Raw genomic sequence first — 22,054 nt, 5'->3', positions numbered from 1 at the left:
CAACCAACTGTCCACTTATCGAATCACCTTCAAAATGCATAAATTGTAAAGGAGATCATGTATCTCTAAGCTCTATCTGTCCAATTCTTGCTCATCTCAAGGACATTCACAACTATGCAGCGATTAATAATATTAGCTACTCAGAAGCCAAGGACGCATTCAAAAGCCTTAACCAAACACCAATTGCTCCCAGCACTTATAATCTTGCAGATTTTCCTCACATTCAGAGACCAATTTTACCCATTCAAAACCCGTCTACACATCTAGGAGACCAAACTAGACATTTTGAAACAACCAATAGATCATTTATGGCTGCACTTCGCCATCAAAAACCACAAAAGCTTACAGCTCAAACAAACAGTGACCAGTATAGGAATAACCAACAATTCCAACAAGAAAGAAACAGTAAGTTTCACACAAAAATATACACTAACTCTACTCTCACTAATCATTCTCAAGAAAATTTGTACTCGCACACCAATTCTCCCAAATCAATCTCAAATTCTAGTTCCACACCAACACCTATAACTTCAACCCAACTAGTTGCAACATTACCTAATCTGACTCCCGTTCAAAAAAACCCAGGCCAACAACCAGAGCTAATCAGCCAAAATTTAATTGTAAATCTACTAAACCAAATCACCAACGTACTAACAATAATTAGTGACAAACTCGCACCACAATTGGAAGAAATTGGAGTAAAAGAACAAATTACCACCATTCAACAATCCTGTAATCTACTAAACACAGCTCTATCCCCTAGAGAAAATCGACCAACTGAAGAATTTAATGCAATCACAAGATCACAATCGAGCTTAAATCTCTCGCAAGAATAATGGCTCATAACTTAATATCAAGCTTAAAAATCTTTCAATGGAATTGCCACAGTGTATTAAATAAAAAAGGGGATCTTGAAAATATCATGCATAATTACGACTTATTAATCCTTTCAGAAACATGGCTAAAACCACAAAACCAATTTACTTTAAAAAACTTCAACATCATAAGAAAAGACAGATTAACTCTAGAAAAAGGCGGTAGTATTGCTATATGCATCAGCAAACATATAAAATTTTCAACAATTGATAATTTATATTGCATTGACAACAATCTTGATACTCTAGCTATCAAAATTAATACCACTCACGGTCAACTTTGTATTGTAAATATCTATAAGCACCCGACTTTTACTCTTCTGAAAACTCATCTAAGTAATATCATAGATTCCACTAATGCAAACAACAACCCAATCATACTGGGTGAGGACTTCAACTCACACCATACAGCATGGGGCTGCAACAATGACTGCTTAAACGGATCAAATGTCGTAGATTTCTCCTTCGAGAATGACCTAATCATCCTAAATAATGGCTCTCCAACGAGGAATGTTAACTTTGATGAAAACAAATCTGCAATAGATCTCACTTTAGTATCTGATAATATAGCCACGCTCTGCTCTTGGAAAGTAGCCGAAGATGCCATGGGTAGTGATCACTATCCAATACTATTATCTATAAACATAAACCCTGAACCCCACAACACTTTCAAACACAGATCAAACCTCAAAAATAGAAATTGGGATGACTTTCAAGACCACTTAGAAAACAAATCAGAAGAGATCTCCTCGAATCTCCCTGACGCCATAGCAACGTATGATAAACTAATTAGCACAATCACGCAGGCTATCGAATCCCAAAACCTACCAAAAGGACAATCAAACAACCAACAGCAAAATAACAACAAACCAACAAAAACTAAACCTAGAAAGCACACTCCAGCTCCATGGTGGACACAAAAATATGCTGATGCTATTTCCCAAAGAAAAGAAGCATATAAAGCATTCAAGTTAACAGGATCATATCAAGACTTTTTAAAAATGAAGCAACAAGAAGCTCACACAAAAAGAGTACTAAAAGGGGAAAAAAAAGCAGGATGGAAATCATTCTGCGAATCATTCAATAGACAAACACCACCACAGGTAATTTGGAATAGAATCAAATCTTTCAAAAATAAAAATCTGAATACACCAACACTGCTTCCTATCCAAAACACCCAGGATGAAATATACAGGAAAATATACATAATTTTGTTTTGTCAAAATAGCTCTATATCCTCGTTATCTCAAGAAACTATTGATTATATATCATCATTAAATTACTTAGATTCAGACCAAGAAAATGACACAGCTGACAACATAAACCATAGCCTACACTTCATGAATGAACCATTTGAGCTAGAAGAGCTCACAAGAATAATTAAAAACTCTAAAAACAACTCTAGCCCAGATCTCGACCAAATTTCTTATGAAATATTAAAAAAAAAATACCAAAATTAATTATTGAAACTCTAGTTAAATGCTTTAATATTTTCTTCACATCAGGGAACTATCCACCATCATGGAGCAAAATTCTGGTTTACCTACTTCTGAAAAATAACCTAGGTAAATACCGTCCAATATCTCTTGCTTCTTGTATTCTAAAAATCTACGAAAAAATGATAATGAACAGAGTAAATTGGTGGGCGGAAAACTTGAACATCATTCCAAACGAACAATACGGCTTTCGAAAAACAAGAAGCTGTTGGGATAACTTAGCCATTCTAACAACCAAAATCTACCAGACAAGAATTAAAAACAAATACCTAGTTACAGCCCTCCTAGACATAGAAGGTGCCTTCGATCACGTGGTACCAGAAATCCTTCTCAAAAAACTAAGAGAAACTAACCTACAACCTGATAATATAAAATTCTTCATCTTTATACTCACAACCAGGAAGCTACACTTCGTAACAAATGGATCCCTCTCAGAACCAGTAGACGTGGACCTTGGGACTGGCCAAGAACTGATAAGCAGCACATTCCTCTTTAACTTTTATATATCTGATCTCATCCATGAAATTCTTCCCTCTTGCACGTTAAGAAAATTTGCAGATGATCTAACAATTGAATGTGAAGACGAAAACCTATATACAGCTTTTAACTCATTACAAGCATCAGTTGATAGAATACACAGATATCTCAAAATAAGAAACTTAAATCTTTCACCTACCAAGACTCAAGTAATTATATTCACCAGCAAAAATATAAATACAAACTCTAACAACAATCTGTACATTATAATAAACAACGTGAAAATACACCCATCAACTACAGTTACTCTATTAGGTATCCAACTGAATAATAAACTCAGTTTTAAACCACACTTTAAACACATCATCACTCGTGCTAAGAAACTTTTGGACATCATCAAAGCTCTTAGAGGTACCTGGTGGGGTGCCGACCCGATGTTACTGCTAAACATTTACAAGTCCTTAATCAGGTGTCAATTAGAATATGGATGTCACATCTTCAATACATCAAACCACACACAAATAGATAAACTTAACAAAATCCAAAATGCAGGTATGCGTTTCGCCATTGGAACTAGAATATCCACTCCAATTAATTCTTTAACTGCTGAAACTGGTCTTACCCCAATTAAACTACGTTTCGACGAACTTACCAATAGATATATACTAAAAGCTTTCTCATTAGAAAACTCGATCATTACTTAAGAACTGGACAAACTATCTGACATATTAAGCAAGAAAAAAAGAAGCCCAAATATACAATGCCAATTTCCCCTTTTGAAAGCCTTTAAAAAATTAAAAAACTTTGAATCAATAATTCACACTCACCGTCTTCCAACAGCATACCAATACCCTTATACAATCAGACTGTACACACCAAAAATCGACATCACATCAGGTACAAACTTTAAAACAATAGCTAATAAAACAGTCCCAAAGAAATTCAACGAATTTGTCAACAAGCATCACAGAGCGGATACCCTGTTCTTCACCGATGGCTCAAAAACCACAAAAGATCAACATGTGAGTATAGGCATCCACTGTCCCCAGCTAAACTTAAACCTATCATACACCATCAATAAATTCCCTTCAATCTTCACCGCCGAATGCCTTGCCATAAGTAAAACGATAGACATAATCACAAACCATCAAATCCAATCTTCAGTTATCTTCACAGACTCCCTTAGTGCTCTACAAACCCTAATCGGTTCGGACCCAGCTAACTTCAAAAACTACTTAATTCCCTCGATTTTAAATAAACTACACCAAGCCCAACAACAAAACCTAGTCATCAAATTAACCTGGATACCAAGCCACATAGGAATTCAAGGCAACGAAGAAGCTGACCTTCTGGCCAGAGAAGCTACAATGCTAAATAACGTTTCCTTAATAACAAAAATTCCGTACACCGACCATTACATGCACTCTTCTGATATAATTAAATCATCTGTGGATAAACTCCTAAGACTAAACAGCAGATTTAAAGGTAAACAATACTTTCAACACTACTATGAAAACTTTAGTAAGCTATGGTTCAGAAAAGTAGACATCATCAGGCCAGCAATCACAACCTTTTGCCGAATGCGGTTAAACCACTATAATCTCAACGCCAGTGCCTACAGGAAAAACCTAGCTGAAGCACCTGTTTGTGATTGTGGACATACATCTCAAGATCTAGACCATTTCTTCTGGAACTGTCCTTTATACAGTGTACACCACCCAGCCCTACTCAAAGCGCTAGAAAAACTGAATTTCAAACCTCCCATTGACTTACATCTTATTCTCAAAAATCCCGCTCCTAGCCATGTCTACCTACTATACAACTTTATCCGCAAGTCCAAAGTTAACATATAGTTCCATCTCTAATTAACTAAACACATAATATTCAAACGAATCTAGCGGTTCCACCAAGAAGTAAAAATGAAGTGAAATCCATCTGCCACAAGCTCCATCCTTAAAAGATACTATACACAATGGCTAAATGAACCTAGCGGTCCGAGCCACAAATTAAAAAGAGAAACAGAGAATTCTGATCTGGAGACCGTTCGAGCGAGTATTGACACGCCGATAAATTTTTGTTGCTACACTAAAATCAAGCTAAGACGGATTATATTGGAATTTCAGCCGTTTACGTGTTGAATTTATTTAATTTGTTATTTTTTGAGTGTCGATCCCGCCGAAAGTTAATTTTATTGTGTAATTGCCGTACGCCAGAAAAGCCAAGAATTATAACAAAAATTTTTGGTCATTCCAACAACGTAAAATTCTATTGTGACGCCGTCGCCGAGAGCTTCTGCCGCCTGTCAGCACAGCCGACACCTGCTTCCTGGACTTTCACACCGTGCCGAGAAGTCGACTGAACGGGGTAAGTGCGGTCGCAGTTTGTTAATTTACCTGGGTGACTTCACCGCGACCCGCGATTAAGCCGAGATCGGATAGGTTTCTTACCTGTCCGAGTTATAAGCTATAATTGGTTATTTATTTTTTTTTTACGTTGAAAGAAAAAAAAAAGGACAACTAATTACGATTTTGAATTTAAGTCCGAGAATAATTGTGTACCGAAATTCAACAATTACGTTGTTGAATTCCGGCTTCGGGGTGACGTCAGCCAGGTGTCCGGTGCCAATTTTTTTTTTGTAATACGTTGTTAAGAGATATTGTGTACAGTTGTCGATTTGTTTTGGTAAAAGTTTGAGGTTGCCTGCCGCATAGAATTGGTGTGGCGGCACTGAATCCTGAGTCACGCCTCTACAGGCAGGAAGTTCAAACAAAGCGCTCGAAGCGCCCACTACTGGCCAGAGGAAAGTTCTAAAGCAAATCAGCTACCACAGCTATGGCGTAAAATAAATCTACATATAATATACCGTTTTTTGGTGCAAGACATGATATACATGAATACCGGTGTAACTTTTTCTAAGTACACTACTGGAAAAAATTAAGGGATCAAAAAAAAATTCCAAATTTTTCGGTAGTTTTCAACAGCCCGTAACTTTGAGAGAAATGGTCGTACAGGAAATAAAAAAAAAGGAAATTGTAGCTCCAAGTGTCTAGTTTTTTGGATTAGAACTTCAAAATTTTGTAGCCTCCGCGGTTTCTGAGTAATCGTAGAAAAACCAGCAACAAAAAAATTCTCAAAATTTTTTTAGTTTTTTTTTTTGTCTACGGGCGTGGAAAAAAATTTTTAGCTTAACCACCATAAGGATCGGATACTTTGTTCATTTAGCTTTAATTTCTTTTTTAAACACCTTGATACGTTCACTCCTCGCTGAGATATCGGTCTTCAAATGGAAAAGGATCTTTTTGTCTTTGATTATCGATATCTCAGCAACCAATGATCGCACAGAAAGTTAAAGGTGGGTTTCAAGAACTTGAATGAATTCCCCTTAACGACTGTCCATTGTTTTTTCGAAAAAAATTTTTTTCTTTCCGTCACATGAATTTGAAAATGCAACAAAAAAAGGGCTTTTAGTGCTTTTTTGGAAAATCAAGCGCTGGATCGAAAATATTGAGGAAACCACTAATGTTAAGTGTGCCTTTTACAGTTCAATATGTCCACAAAAACCCTACAAAGAATCAAATTAATCCAGCCAACCGTTTTTTTGTTTCACTTGATCGAATTTTTGAAAAAATTAAAGGATCACGTTTTTTGCTCTGAAAAGCTCATAATTTTTTAAAATGAGAAAAAAAATGGTTTTTTCGAGCTTTTTCCACATTTTCGTTCCAAAAGTGCTTAAATTTTCAAAAAAAAAAAAATTAAAAAAAAATTTTCAAAAAAAAATTTAAAAAAAAATTTTTTTGGAAAAATTTTTTTAACAAGTTAAGGAAACTCAAAAACCATCGCCCAATGATTTTTATCACCTTTCCACCGCTGCATTCCTTGATTCTACTGATCTCCTTTTAATTAAATTAATAAAAAAGTTAATACCCCCAATCGAATTTCGATTTTTTCATACGCTTTTCGGAGTTTTTTTTTTTCTTTTTGTGAATCCTTAGCAAATCGCTTCATTCAACAGTTTTTTCAAAACTAATCCCTCTGCGCTAAAAAAATTTTTTTAATTTTTTGGTCAAAATTGAAAATTTTTGACTTTTGATTCTTAATCATGGTTAGACGACATTTATCGGAGGTGGAAGTCGCTCGGTTAGTGACTCTTATCGACGAAGGTTACACTCAACATGCAGTTGCTATCCGGATGGGTGTAAGTCAATCTGTCGTATCTCGAGCTTATACCAGATACCAAGAGACGAATCAATATCATCGTCGCCCCGGACCAGGTCGCCATCGAGTCACTAATGCCCGCGATGATCAAACAATTGTTAGAGAAGTTCGACGACAACCTTTCGTCAATGCGAATATTGTCGCTCGAAACTTCCCCAATCGCAGACAACAGCAACAACAACAGCAACAGCGACGACGGCATCAAGTGCGAAACATTTGCTCTCGAACAATCATCAACCGTCTTCGTGAAACTGGGTTACACGCACGACATCCTAATCGTGTACCCCTGTTGACAGCAAGACATCGTCGAGCTCGTTTAGCGTATGCTTCGATCATCGAAATTGGAACTTGAGGGAATGGACAAATGTTTTATTCACTGATGAGTCTCGTTTTAATCTGTATGGCAACGATCGACGTCCTCTCGTTTGGCGCCGTCGTGGAGAACGTTTTCGCCAGAACTTTGTCCGTCCAGTCGTTGCCTACGGCGGTGGATCAGTTATGGTGTGGGGCGGCGTTTCACGAAATTGGAGAACACCTTTGGTAATTGTACGCGAAAATTTGACAGCTAGATGTTACATCGACCAAATTTTAAGGCCCATTGTTCTGCGCAGACGACAACATCTGAAGTCGTTCATATTGATGCAAGATAATGCACGTCCACACACAGCCAACATTACCCGGCGCTTCTTTGAGCGGCATGACATCACATTGTTGCGACACCCAGCAATGAGTCCAGATCTCAACCCCATAGAGCACGTTTGGGACATAATGGGCCGTTGGTTGCGCATAGAGTATCCAAATTTGCAGAACTTAGCTGCTTTGGAGCGCGCGCTTCAGCACATTTGGAATACCATTCCGCAGCCTCAAATTACCGTCTGCATAAACATGGCTGAACGTTTGAAAGCCGTTATTGAAAACAGGGGTGGTAATACCCGGTATTGAACCAACAAAAACCTTCAGAGAATGAGTTTGGAGTCATTAAATACGGTGGAACTGACGAGCCACCGGGTCTCAATTCTCCTGAAATACCTCACACACACACACACACACACACACACACACACACACACACACACACACACACACACACACACACACACACACACACACACACACACACACACACACACACACACACACCCGAAGCGTAAATCCGACCGCGCGACCTCCACGTGGTACGCTTTGGATAACGCTAATGCCGGCAGTAATTGTTTTCTTAAACTTTTCAAGAGAAAAATTTCAAAAAAATTTTTTTAATTTTTTTTTTTTTTTCAATTTAAGCACTTTCTGGAACAAAAATGTGGAAAAAGCTTGAAAAAACAATTTTTTTTCTCATTTTTAAAAATTATGAGCTTTTCAGAGCAAAAAACGTGATCCTTTAATTTTTTCAAAAATTCGATCAAGTGAAACAAAAAAACGGCTGGCTGGATTAATTTGATTCTTTGTAGGGTTTTTGTGGACATATTGAACTGTAAAAGGCATACTTAACATTTGTGGTTTCCTCAATATTTTCGATCCAGCGCTTGATTTTCAAAAAAACCACTAAAAGCCCTTTTTTTGTTGCATTTTCAAATTCATGTGACGGAAAGAAAAAAATTTTTTTCGAAAAAACAATGGACAGTCGTTAAGGGGAATTCATTCAAGTTCTTGAAACCCACCTTTAACTTTCTGTGCGATCATTGGTTGCTGAGATATCGAAAATCAAAGACAAAAAGATCCTTTTCCATTTGAAGACCGATATCTCAGCGGGGAGTGGACGTATCAGGGTGTTTAAAAAAATAAATTAAAGCTAAATGAACAAAGTATCTGATCCTTATGGTGGTTAAGCTAAAAAAATTTTTTCCACGCCCGTAGACCAAAAAAAAAACTAAAAAAATTTTGAGAATTTTTTTGTTGCTGGTTTTTCTACGATTACTCAGAAACCGCGGAGGCTACAAAATTTTGAAGTTCCAATCCAAAAACTAGACACTTGGAGCTACAATTTCTTTTTTTTTTATTTCCTGTACGACCATTTTTCTCAAAGTTACGGCCTGTTGAAAACTACCGAAAAATTTGGAATTTTTTTTTGATCCCTTAATTTTTTCCAGTAGTGTATTTGAATAAACGTAGTAATAATATTTAAATTGTTTTCACGTCATTAATAATAATAAGTAGAATAACCCGCTCAGAACATTCTACATTGGCTCGACTCGAGGGCCATCTAAGAGCGCCAATAGACACTATACCTCGAGCTTTGTTCCCGCGTATTGCCCGACGGGTAACAACAGTTACCGACGGTCCTGTTATCCGCCGCGGATGGTAACTGATTGACAGATTGTGCCATCAATAATCTATGTACTACAGATCGATCCACTTGATAAATTCATTTCCTTGATGCAAATTAAAGTGAATTTTTTTTGTTTGTTGGAATTATTCGACTGATTTCTTGTGACCTATTGTATTAACTTCGTTTATTGTTTAAGAAGGAAGATAAATTTGTTTTCGTTGTTAATTTGTTGACGAGGCTCTTATTCAATTCGTTTTTGGTATATTTTTATTGCGTACTAGCGATATTGTTCGACTTCGCGTGCGATTAAATACGATAAATTCAAAATTTTGTTGTTAAGAAAGGACAAGAGAGACAATTTTTTTTTGTATTGATAAATCTATAATTTGTCTGTTAAGACAAGAAAAGCGAAGACAATTATTTTTTTTTATAAATTCAAATTTTGTTTGTTAAGAAAGGACAAGAGAACAATTTTTTTTGTATTGATAAATTCAAAATCTTGTCTGTTAAGAAAAAAAAAGCGAAACAATCAATTTTTTTTTGTATTGAGAAACTCGAAAATTTGTTTGTTAAGAGAATAAAAAAAAGAAAACATTTTTTTAATTGATCATATTCAGATGTTACGTCGAAAACGCAACTAAAATTTAATTATTTTTATCCTAGCCGTTAGGCTAATAGATAAGGATCTGAAGCTTACAGGAAAAATTTTGTGAAATAAATAATAATAAAATATGAATTAAATTTCACAGATATATTTTAAAATTCTAGTACAAATTTCAATTTGGAATAAAAAGAAATACACAAAAACGAAACTTATAATTTTACACTTACTCAATATCTGTGTCACCGTTTCTTGTCTGCTTCAGTAACTTTATGAAAGGAATTAAATCGAATCTATTTTAAACAACGTGTACGAAATGAAAAATTTTAAATTTTATAATGAATTGATGAAACTTGGGACTAGTCCAAAACTTGACCTCGTGTTGAGGTGGTAAAAACTAAAACTGGACTGATTTGAAAAACTTGGAAAACTGAAATCGACAAGACCTTGTGGGCGGTGACATTTTCCTAAATTCTATGTTCCGGGGAAACTCTAGGCCAATTACAATAACACTCAGTGGTCCGAGTTTCCCTTTCTCAAGGAGCCCATCGCTTCGAGTAGCGCACTACTCTTTCCACGTTGTCTCAAGGGGCCTGTTGACCCCGTTCTCTTAAATTCTATATTTAATAATTAGAAAAGGAATTATTATTAAATTTTTACCTTTTTCACTATTTTAAATTATTAATTAAAATATAATTTTCGACGATCATATCTTATTATTCTATTCGCGACGTATCATTAAATTAGTTAGAAAAAAAATTAATTTGTGCATAAATTACAAATTATCATTAGTTTCTTAGATCTAAATTTTTCTTTTTATTAAATTCGTTATTTTATTCGGAAATTAAAGAAAAAATTTATTTATTTTTTTTTGTTTAAACTTAAATTATAGTTATTAAATTTTGTTCCTTAAATTATCAACATATATTTTTTTTTCTGTTGATACTAGAATTATCATAACATTTCTTTTTATTTTTTTCTTTTATCATTGATTACTTTTATTTTATTTAAACTATTGTTTATATATACATTTATTTTGTTATCGAAAACTTTTATTTCGGATCTCGACAAAGTTTAAAATTCCATTAGGGTATTTGTTCAGGCTTAAATCTCTTAGTGTGGTCACGCCCAACTAAAAACTAAATTTTTAAAATAAGTTTCTTGTGAAAATACTATTGATAAATTTGAAGATAACAAAAATTTAAGATAACAAAGTAAATGTATGTAACTACAAAATTACAAAATTATTACTAAAATAATTAAAGCCTATTCAATATTAAATAAAAATGTCGAACATTGAGTCCGACATAACACAGATTTTTGTGATATTGAGAATTGCCGGACCTGCGTATTTGTTCGATCTAGTTCATTGTTAATTAATAAACATATTTGTAACAGTCCCTGCGCATTAATTATTTTTTTTCTTTGAACTGTCTCAATTTTTTTTTATTTCTGGTGATACAAATATTCCGACTCGATTCCTATACCCGCTCTACAAACTTTAGGATCTCTTCGACGTTGACCTGCCGCCCAACGACGATCAATTGTTATACGGAAAAAAGTAAACTGTAGTAAATGATAGTCGAGTTGTAATAAGTAATTATCAACTGATAAAACCTACCATTTCAAACAGTAAAATCGTGATTTTACTAGTCACTATGTAATATTTATTATTTAAATGCTACAATTTATTGTTTACACGCTAAAAAATACTATTTCAAACAGTAATAATCGCTATGTGAAAGTCGAAAATGTTAAAGTATAATAATTAAGAACTTTGACTTTGATATTTATAATTTCGTATGTAAAAAATGATCGTATGATATTAAAAAAATATAAACTACAGTTAGTAAATTTTTATATAAGCAACGTCAATATTTACAAAGTAAAATGGTAAATTTTAAACGCAACGCTAAAGATGGAACTGTAATTATTGATATACTTCGACGGGTAAAATATACATTTTAAAAGTAAAATTTTTACTGTTTCAAACGTTAAATTCTCCCAGAGTGTAGGACCTTCTCCTTGTCCTTCTTTGTAACGTTAGTGCTCTTGCAGAGGATTAGCATGTACTACAGTCGAATCGCGTTATGAGTCCGGCTTGTTTTCTTTGTTTTTGAACCAGACTCGCGTTAATAAGAGAGAGACACAAGGAGGGCTCATAAGGCGACTCGACTGTATTTTTTTTTCCAATGCGCATGACTTTTTAATACGTGTTGGACAGCACCGATTTCAACACAGCCAAGATAGCCAGAAATACGTGGTTAATAAAACTCCTGACAAAAATGACCCTCCAATGTTCTTATAGCGTTGCGGTTAGGTGATAGTCTCGCGTGCGTTAAGGTTACTATTCGAAACTCGGTTAGGGCAATATTTTTCTGAATTTATTTTTAAGGCAAACGTAAGACTTCTTCACAATGAATGAATGCAAATGTGATTGAAATCTTATCCCCTCCTCCAGCTCCTCTAAAAAACTCCGAAAATAAAAAATGTAAAAAAAAAATATTAATTAAACAAAAAAAGACAAAATAAAAAAAAATTTTTTTATTTATAATTTTTTTCTGTTGTTAATTTTTTTGTTAATCCCGATAGCAAATTTAATAAATTATATCCGAAAATAATATTTAAAACTATAAAATTTAAATAGTCAGGGTTGTTATTTACTATTATTATTTTTAAAAATTACTTGGCGCGATATTATAAAATACATATTAAAATGGCGATTTTTACTGTTTGAAACTGTAAAATTTATAAAACCACTGTTGTTATTTACTATAGTCATAGTCACAATTTACTCGGTACGATAGTATAGACTACACATTGAAATAGCAATTTTTACTGTTTGAAACTGTAATTTTTAAAGATGAAAGAGTCGTTATTTACTATAGTGACCGCTACTAATCACTTATTTTGAATATTAAATTATAAATTGTGGCTTTTATACTTTCTACATTTAGATTTGTAATATTTACATTTTTGCCACCCCGATGTCCACTGTACAGTTTGAAACTGTAAAAAGTAACCGGAATCCGAGTGAATTTTACAGTTTACTTTTTTCCGTGTAACTTCCGAACCGTGGAACGTAAAGTTCCTGGCGCCCAACAATCTACGAACCAGGTAAGCCAATATTTAGGTGGACCTCTCCGGCGCTGTCGACGCCAGTGCCATGAAAAAGCCATCATTATATACAGGGTGTCTCTGAAGTGGCGGGAGTAATTGTTGGGGTCGATAGAGAAAAAAATACTGAATCGAAAGTTCCTGAGCCAAAAATTTTTTTGGGCCATAGAATTTGAGTTATGAATTAAAAACGATAGCCAATCAGAAGCGCGCTATTCGAGAAATGAAAATGAGCGGGGAAGTAGAGGAGACGCGAGAGTGAGATGCTGCAATAGCAGCTTACTCGCTCACACAAAGCCGAGCATGAGAGGGGATTGTGACGCTATGAGCCGAGTACGTAAGTGTGAATGAGTGGATGTATGAGGTCGCAAGCGGACGGCTTAATGTATGAGTGTGTGTCCGTGTATCGCAGCATTATTGGAGGCGTTGTAACGCTGAATTAAAGCTAACCGGGTACTCTAAGACAGAGGAAAAAATTTTAATTTTTATTTTTATTCGAAAAAATTTAATAAAAAAATAAAAAGGCCCAAGATTTAACCAGACCCACAGAAACGGAGAGTAAATTTTTAATTCTCATTTATTTTGCTGGGGATTATTTTCAAATACAAAAAAAAAAAAAAGGCTAAGATTCAACTGGAATCCAAAAGAGATGGATGAAAAAATTTTATTTTTTATTTTTAATCAGCAAAATTATTTTTCTTTAAAAAAGAGCCCAATCTCGACTGGAGCAAGAAAAAATGATTGAAAAATTTTATTATTAATTTTCAATCAACAAAATTATTATAAAAAAATAAATGGGCCCAAGTCTCAACCGGACCCAAACAAACGGATAAAAATTTTTATTACTTACTTAATTTGGTGGAAATTATCTTTAAAAACGAAAAAATGCCCAAGACTCGATCGGATCCAAAAATAACAGTACAAAAATTTTTTCCTTATTTTCAATCAGCAAAATTGTTTCTTTTAAAAAAGGCCCAATCTCGACTGGAGCAAAAAAATGATTAAAAAATTTTATTATTAATTTTCAATCAACAAAATTATTTAAAAAAAAAAATAGTCCGCAGACTCAACCGGACCCAAACAAACAGATAGATAGTTTTAATTACTTATTTATTTTGATGGGAATTATTTTAAAAACGAAGAAAATCGCCCAAGACTCGACCGGACCCAAAAAAAAAAAATTGAAAAATTTTGTTTTCATTTTCAATCAGCCAAATTAATTTCTTTTCGAAACAAGGCCCAATCTCAAACAGACTAAGAGAAACTAATTAAAAAATTTTATTTTTTATTATTAATCAAATATTATTTAAAAAAGAAAATAAGCCACAGACTTAACCGGACTTAAACAAACGGATAGAAAATTTTTATTACTTACTTAATTTGCTGGAAATTATCTTTAAAAACGAAAAAATGCCCAAGACTCCATCAGACCGAAAGGGAGATGAATAAAAAAATTTTACTATTCATTTTTAATCATCATAATTAACTTTTTTATAATAAAAGGCTCAATTTCGACCGGACCCAGAAAAAATGATCCAAAAATTTTATTTTTTATTGTTGATCATCAAAACTAATTAAAAAAACAAATGAGGCCCTAGACTCAACTGGACCCAAACAAACGGATAAATAATTTTTATTACTTATTTATTTTGCAGGAAATTATTTTTGAAAACGATAAAAATGCCCTAGACTCGACCAGACCCGAAATAAAATAAATTGAAAATCTTTGTTTTTCTATTTTTAATCAGCAAAATTATTTTCCTTTGAAAAAGGGCCTGATCTCGACTGGAGCAAGAAAAAATAATTGAAAAGTTTTATAATGAATTTTTAATCAACAAAATTTTTTAAAAAAGAAAATAGGCCCCAGACTTAACTGGACCCAAACAAACGGAAAGAAAACTTTTATTCCTGTTTTTTTGTTGGGAATTATTTTTCGAAACAAAAAAATTGCCCAAGACTCGACCGGACCCGAAAAAGATAAATCGAAAAATTTTATTTCTAAATATTAATTAACTAAATTATTAAGAAAAAAAAATAGACCCAAGACGCAGCAGGACCCAAATAAACGGATAGAAATTTTTTATTACTTGATCACCAAGATTAATTTTCCTTGAAAAGAAAGGCCCAATCTCAAACAGACTTCGAATAACTGATTGAAAAATTTTATTATCAATTATTAATTAACAACATTATTCTTAAAAAAAAATTAATAGGCCCCAGACTCAATCGGACCCAAACAAACGGATCGAAAACTTTTATTTCCCATTCATTTTGCTAGGAATTATTTTTAAAAACGAAAAAATGCCCAAGACTCGACCAGAGCCAAGAATAGAAGAATGCAAAAAAATTTATTTTCTCTTTTCAATAACAAACAAAAATTTATTGAACAAAAATCAGCCTAATCTTGACAAGACGATAAAAAACTGATTGAAAAAATTTATTATCAATTATTAATTGACAAAATTATTTCAAAAAAGAAAATAGGCCCCAGACTCAACCGGACCAAAACGAACAGATAGAAAATTTTTATTACTTATTTCTTATGCTCGGAATAATTTTTGAAAACAGAAGGAATTGCCCAAGACTCAACCGGACCCAACCAAACGGATGGAAAACTTTCATTTCTCATTTATTTTGCTGGGAATTATTCTGTAAAATAATTTTTCAATTAATCGTCAGGTAAAATGTCAAAAAATAAATTAAAACAAACATTGAACTCAAGTCCCAATAATTTTGATATTTTAATTAAAATTATTTTTTAATTAATTGACAGGTAAAATGTCAAATAAGGAATTGAAAAAAAAAATCGCTCTCGAGTCCTGATAATTTTGATATTTTTATTAAAATTATTTATCAGTTAATTAACAGGTAAAATGTCAACTAATAAATTAAAAAAAAAAATTGAACTCAAGTCCGAATAATTTTGATATTTTAATTGAAATTATTTATCAGTTAATTGACAGGTAAAATGTAAAAAAATATACTAAAAAAAAAATCGCTCTCGAGTCCTGATAATTTTGATATTATTATTAAAATTATTAATTACTTAATCAACAAGCGAAATGTCAAATGATAAATTAAAAAAAAATTGAACTCAAGTCCGAATAATTTTGATATTTTTAATAGAATTATCTATCAGTGAATTAACAGGTAGAATGTCAAATTATAAATTAAGAAAAAAATTGAACTCAAGTCCGAATAATTTTGATATTTTTATTAGAATTATCTATCAGTGAATTAACAGGTAGAGTGTCAAATTATAAATTAAGAAAAAAATTGAACTCAAGTCCGAATAATTTTGATATTTTTATTAGAATTATCTATCGGTGAATTAACAGGTAGAATGTCAAATTATAAATTAAGAAAAAATTGAACTCAAGTCCGAACAATTTTGATATTTTTATAAAAATTATTTTTTAATTAATTGACAGGTAAATAAATAATAAATTAAAAAAAAAAAAATTGAACTCAGGTCCTGATAATTTTGATATTTTAATTAAAGTTGTTTATCAATCAATTGACTGTTAAAATCCTGAATAATAAATTAAAAATAAATCGCACTCATGTTCTCATAATTTTGATCTTATAATTGAAATAAATTTCTAATGAATTGACGGGTAAAATCCCAAGTATCAAATTAAGTAGTAATCGCACCCAAGCCCTGATAATTTTGATATTTTAATTTAAATTATTTATCACTTAATTGATAGGTAAAATGTCAAATGATAAATTAACAAAACATTGAATTCAAGTCCTTATAATTTTGATATTTCAATTTAAATATTCTTTTTATTCACTGACAGGTAAAATGTCGAAGAAAATATGAAAAAGAAATGGCATTCACGTTTTAGTAATTTTGATATTTTAGTTTCCCTTTTTCTTAGCAAAGAAATCATTTCAAAAAAATCTACAGGTGTTTCGGCAGTTCAAGGATAACTTTACTTTAATGTTATTAGTTTGCATTCACATCATTACACTTTACTCCTTTTATTAAGCAAACGTGAATGTAAAAATTCGGCGGTCTTAAGGTCGACTATTACTACTTAGTTTCCTCTAGTACTCATTCGATTAATAATTCTGATGACTTTCATGCTTTTTACTACGTGCAAGAGGTTCCATCCTTTCTGTTTGCAACTAATCTTTGGCTTACTACAAATTGCCTGATTCATTTTATCAAAAATAAAATTTTTTTACTAATGTGAATAGTCATATAAAATGCAAACTAGAAAATTTTATTATTTTTCCCTAATTTTATAAACAACAAATTAATTAAAAATATCTTCGAGTATTCTGTCACTGTTTTATACTTATTATTATTATCCTAATTGTTGTCAGAGTTTTTTCTGTCTCTGTTTCTGTCTTTATTCCTCTCATTCAGCGATGTTCGTCTCTTTAAATTTATTTTTTCCGCGGATTTCCCTGATCGCTTTTTTTTCTCTCTCTTCTCGTTGACGATTTTATTTGTTTTGAGATTTCATTTGTTATTATCTAATTATGGGTTAAATTTTGCGTTCATGTCAGTCTTACAACTCATTTTCTGACAGCATCTCATTACCTCTGCATACTTTTATTGTGTTTTATTAATTCTGCGTTTAATATTAATTACCATTATGGCTTTTTATACAGCCGCTGAGTATACTGAAATGTTGATCATTTACGGTGAGTGTAATCGAAACGCTGAAGCTGCTGTCCGTGAATATCGCGAAAGATTTCCAAATCGCGAACGCTTTCCCAACCGCAGTGTGTTTTTGCGTTTAATTCAACGGGCTCGCGAAAATGGTTGCCTGGTACCCGTTGATAGTGAGCGTGTCGGTCGCCCTCGTCGGATACCTGTTCAGGTAGAGGAACAAGTACTCGATGCCGTCAATGCTGATCCCGGTACCAGCACTCGAAGACTCGAGCGTCGGCTTCCTGTTTCTCGATCTACGATTAACCGTATCACCCGTGCAAATAAGATTCATCCGTACCACAAACGAAAGGTGCAGAAACTTGAAGCTGGTGATTATGCTTTGCGGAGAACGTTTTGCCAATTTATTATCAACAGCCACGCTGCCGATCCGACGTTTCTCGAAAATGTTTTGTGGACGGATGAATCGTTATTTACTCATGAGGGTTGTTTCAATCCGCACAACGTCCACTGGTATGCGGAGGAGAATCCTCACATGACGGTGAACCGTAATTTTCAGAACAAGTGGAAAATCAACATGTGGGGAGGAATAATCGGCGACACTGTGCTACTATACGAATTACCGGAAACCATGAACGTAAGTTTAATTAAAAATTTACACAATTAAAAAAATTTCGCGCTTCAGAAAATTTTCTCCACTCAGTTTACCGTTAAAACTTCAATGTAAAATTCTTCGACACTTTGCAAATATTGAAATTATTCGAATAATATTTTTGTGTTTGAAAATAAGATTTTTATTTTTGTAAATTAATTCTTTATAATACCTAATTTTTCATAAAAATTCTTTGGAAGAGTTTTTCTTTCTTAATTTGTTAAAATAAAGGAAAATTTTCTGGGGTAACTTCTGTTGTTGATGCGAAAATATTTCGAAAAATTCGTTCAAATAATTTTTCATTAAAATTGGAAAAATCCCTACGAGTAAACTTCGTTTTATCTGTTAAAATTTTAGAAAATTATTTTTAAAATTTTTAACAAAATTTCCCTTTGGTTTAAATTAAAGAAATTTTTAACTCCCTGATTTTCTCACTTTCACAGTCGAAATTTTTCGTTATTACAGAGTGCTCAGTATCTCTTGTTTTTGGGAGGAAATTTACCCCAGCTTCTAGCAGGAGTTAATCCTCAACCGACGTGGTTTCAACAGGATGGTGCGCCGTGCCACTCATCTGGGGACATAACCAATTTCTTAAATGCCCAGTATGGCCAACAGTGGCTGGGGAGGTATGGTCCAGTGAGATGGCCACCAAGATCACCAGACTTGACTCCGCTCGATTACTACTTGTGGGGTTTCATGAAGGAAGGGGTATATTTTGATGAACCTGCAGATCAAATGGAAACAATGGCAAGGATCATGGCTGCACGAGAACTAATAACGCCGGAAATCCTGCAGTGTGTTCGGGAAAACCTTTTGGAGCGGTGTCATCGGTGCTTAGAAAGGAATGGAGGCCATTTTGAGAACCTTATGGATTAATGATTTTTTTTTTTTTAATTTACAAATTCTCAATCAATTTTATTATACAGATTTTTGTTATTTTTGTTATTTTATTGTTTTTTTTTATTTTTGAGAATTTGATAATAAAGTTCATAATTTTAGTACAGAAAAGGAATTTTGTTATTTGAGGTTTTACCTATCAATGAATTAATGAATAATCTTAATCAGAATATGAAAATTATCAGGACTTGAGTGCAATTATTTTTGAATTTTTTTATTTGACAATTAACCTGTCAATTAATTAGAAAATAATTTAAATTAAAATATCGAAATTATTAGGACTTGAGTTCAATGTTTCTTTTAATTAATTTTTTGAAATTTTACCTGTCAATTAATGGAAAACTAATTTTAATTAAAATATCAAAATTATCACGTCGTGATTGCAATTTCTTTTTTATTTTTTTATTTGACATTTTACCTGTCAATTAATTAAAAAATAATTTTAATTTAAATATCAAAACTATCAGGATTTGAGTGCAATTTTTTTAAATTTTTTTACTTGGAATTTTACTTGTCAATTAATTGAAAAATAATTTTAATTAAAATATCAAAATTATCAGCTCGTAATTGCTATTTCTTTTTGATTTTTTTCTTGGAAATTTAACTGTCAATTGAATAGGAAATAATTTTAATTAAAATTCCAGAATTATCAAGACTGAGGACTGATTTTTTCTTTAATTTTTTGATTTGACTTTTTACCAGTTAATTAATTGAAAAATAATATTAATTGAAATTTTAAAATTATCAGGTTTTGAATGGAATTTTTTCAAATTTGTTTACTTGGAATTTTACCTGTTAATCAATAGAAAAATAATTTTAATTAAAATATCAAAATTATCAGGTCGTGATTGCTATTTCTTTTTGATTTTTTCTTGGAATTTTATCTGTTAATCAATTAAAAAACAATTTTAATCAAAATTTTAAAATTATCAGGTCGTGATTGCAATTTCTTTCTAAATTTTTTATTTGACTTTTAACCTGTCAATTAATTGAAAAATAATTTTGATCAAAATATCGAAACTATCAGGTTTTGAGTGCAATTTCTTTTTTATTTTTGTATTTGACATTTTACCTGTCAATTAATTGAAAAATAATTTTAATTAAAATTTTCAAATTATCAGGTCGTGATTGCAATTTCTTTTTTATTTTTTTATTTGACATTTTACCTGTCAATTAATTGAAAAATAATTTTAATTAAAATATCAAAATTATCAGGTCGTGATTGCTATTTCTTTTTGATTTTTTTCTTGGAAATTTAACTGTCAATTGAATAGGAAATAATTTTAATTGAAATTCCAGAATTATTAAGACTGAGGACTGATTTTTTCTTTAATTTTTTATTTGACTTTTTACCGGTCAATTAATTGAAAAATAATTTCAACTAAAATTTTAAAATTATCAGGTCGTGATTGCAATTTCTATTTTATTTTTCTATTTGACATTTTACCTGTCAATTAATTGAAAAATAATTTTAATCAAAATATCGAAATTATCAGGTTTTGAGTGCAATTTTTTCAAATTTGTTTACTTGGAATTTTACCTGTTAATCAATCAAAAAATAATTTTAATTAAAATATAAAAATTATCAGGTCGTGATTGCAATTTCTTTTTTATTTTTGCATTTGACATTTTACCGGTCAATTACTCGAGTAAATATTTTGATTACAATATCAAGGACTTGAGTGCAAGTTCTTTTCAATTCTTTTATTCAAGATTTTACTAGTCAATTAATCAATCAGTAATTCTAATCAAAATAATCAAATTGTCAGAACTTGAGAACAATTCTATGTTAATTTTTTCATTTGAGATTTTACCTGTCAATTTTTCGACATCTAAATTCGATTACAATAATAAATCCATCAGGACGAATGTAATTTCTGTATTTCAGATTTTACATGTCAATTGATTAATTAATAATTTTAATTTAAATAATTAAATTATCAGTAGTTGAGTACAATTTCTTGTTAATTTTTTGATTTTAGACTGTACTTGTAGATTGATCAATCATTAATTTTAATTGAAATAATAAAAAAATTATCACGTCTTGAGGGCAATTCCTTTTTAATTTGTTATTCGAGATTTTGCTAGTCAATTTATTAATTAATAATTTTAATTTGAATTTTGGTGATTTTCTAATTATTTAAATTTATTGACGCTAACAAAATCAAGAAAAAAATTCTTCAATCCTTTTACTTAGGTCCAGTCGACTCTTGTGCCTTCTTTTAAAAATCATTCTTTATTCGTCAAAAGTAAATAATAAAAGTTTCCAATGTCTTTTCGAGGTCGAGACAAGTCTTGGCCATTCTTTTCGTTCTCCATAATTTCCTTCCAATTCAAATGAAAAAATAAAAATTTCTTATACGTTCATTCGGCTACGGTTGAGTCTAGGGCCTCATTTGTTTTTTTAATTAGTTTTGATGATCAACAATAAAAAATAAAATTTTTGGATCATTTTTTCTGGGTCCGGTCGAAATTGAGCCTTTTATTATAAAAAAGTTAATTATGATGATTAAAAATGAATAGTAAAATTTTTTTATTCATCTCCTTTCGGTCTGATGGAGTCTTGAGCATTTTTTTCGTTTTTAAAGATAATTTCCAGCAAATTAAGTAAGTAATAAAAATTTTCTATCCGTTTGTTTAAGTCCGGTTAAGTCTGTGGCTTATTTTCTTTTTTAAATAATATTTGATTAATAATAAAAATAAAATTTTTTAATTAGTTTCTCTTAGTCTGTTTGAGATTGGGCCTTGTTTCGAAAAGAAATTAATTTGGCTGATTGAAAATGAAAACAAAATTTTTCAATTTATTTTTTTTTTTTGGGTCCGGTCGAGTC

At 31.8% G+C, this 22,054-nt stretch overlaps 1 protein-coding gene across 2 annotated transcripts in view; it reads right to left on the bottom strand.

Moving 5' to 3' along the window:
* The window catches only part of LOC141535524 (uncharacterized), a 227,502-nt gene that overhangs the window by 75,603 nt on the left and 129,845 nt on the right, over positions 1–22,054 (bottom strand). The gene's annotated exons all lie outside the window — the stretch shown is intronic.

Source organism: Cotesia typhae, unplaced genomic scaffold (genome assembly GCF_013202065.1).
Source record: "Cotesia typhae breed Kobodo isofemale line unplaced genomic scaffold, CoteBio_Ctyphae scaffold_13, whole genome shotgun sequence".
Taxonomy (NCBI): Eukaryota; Metazoa; Arthropoda; class Insecta; order Hymenoptera; family Braconidae; genus Cotesia; species Cotesia typhae.
This window is presented reverse-complemented; position numbering and strand designations above follow the sequence as displayed.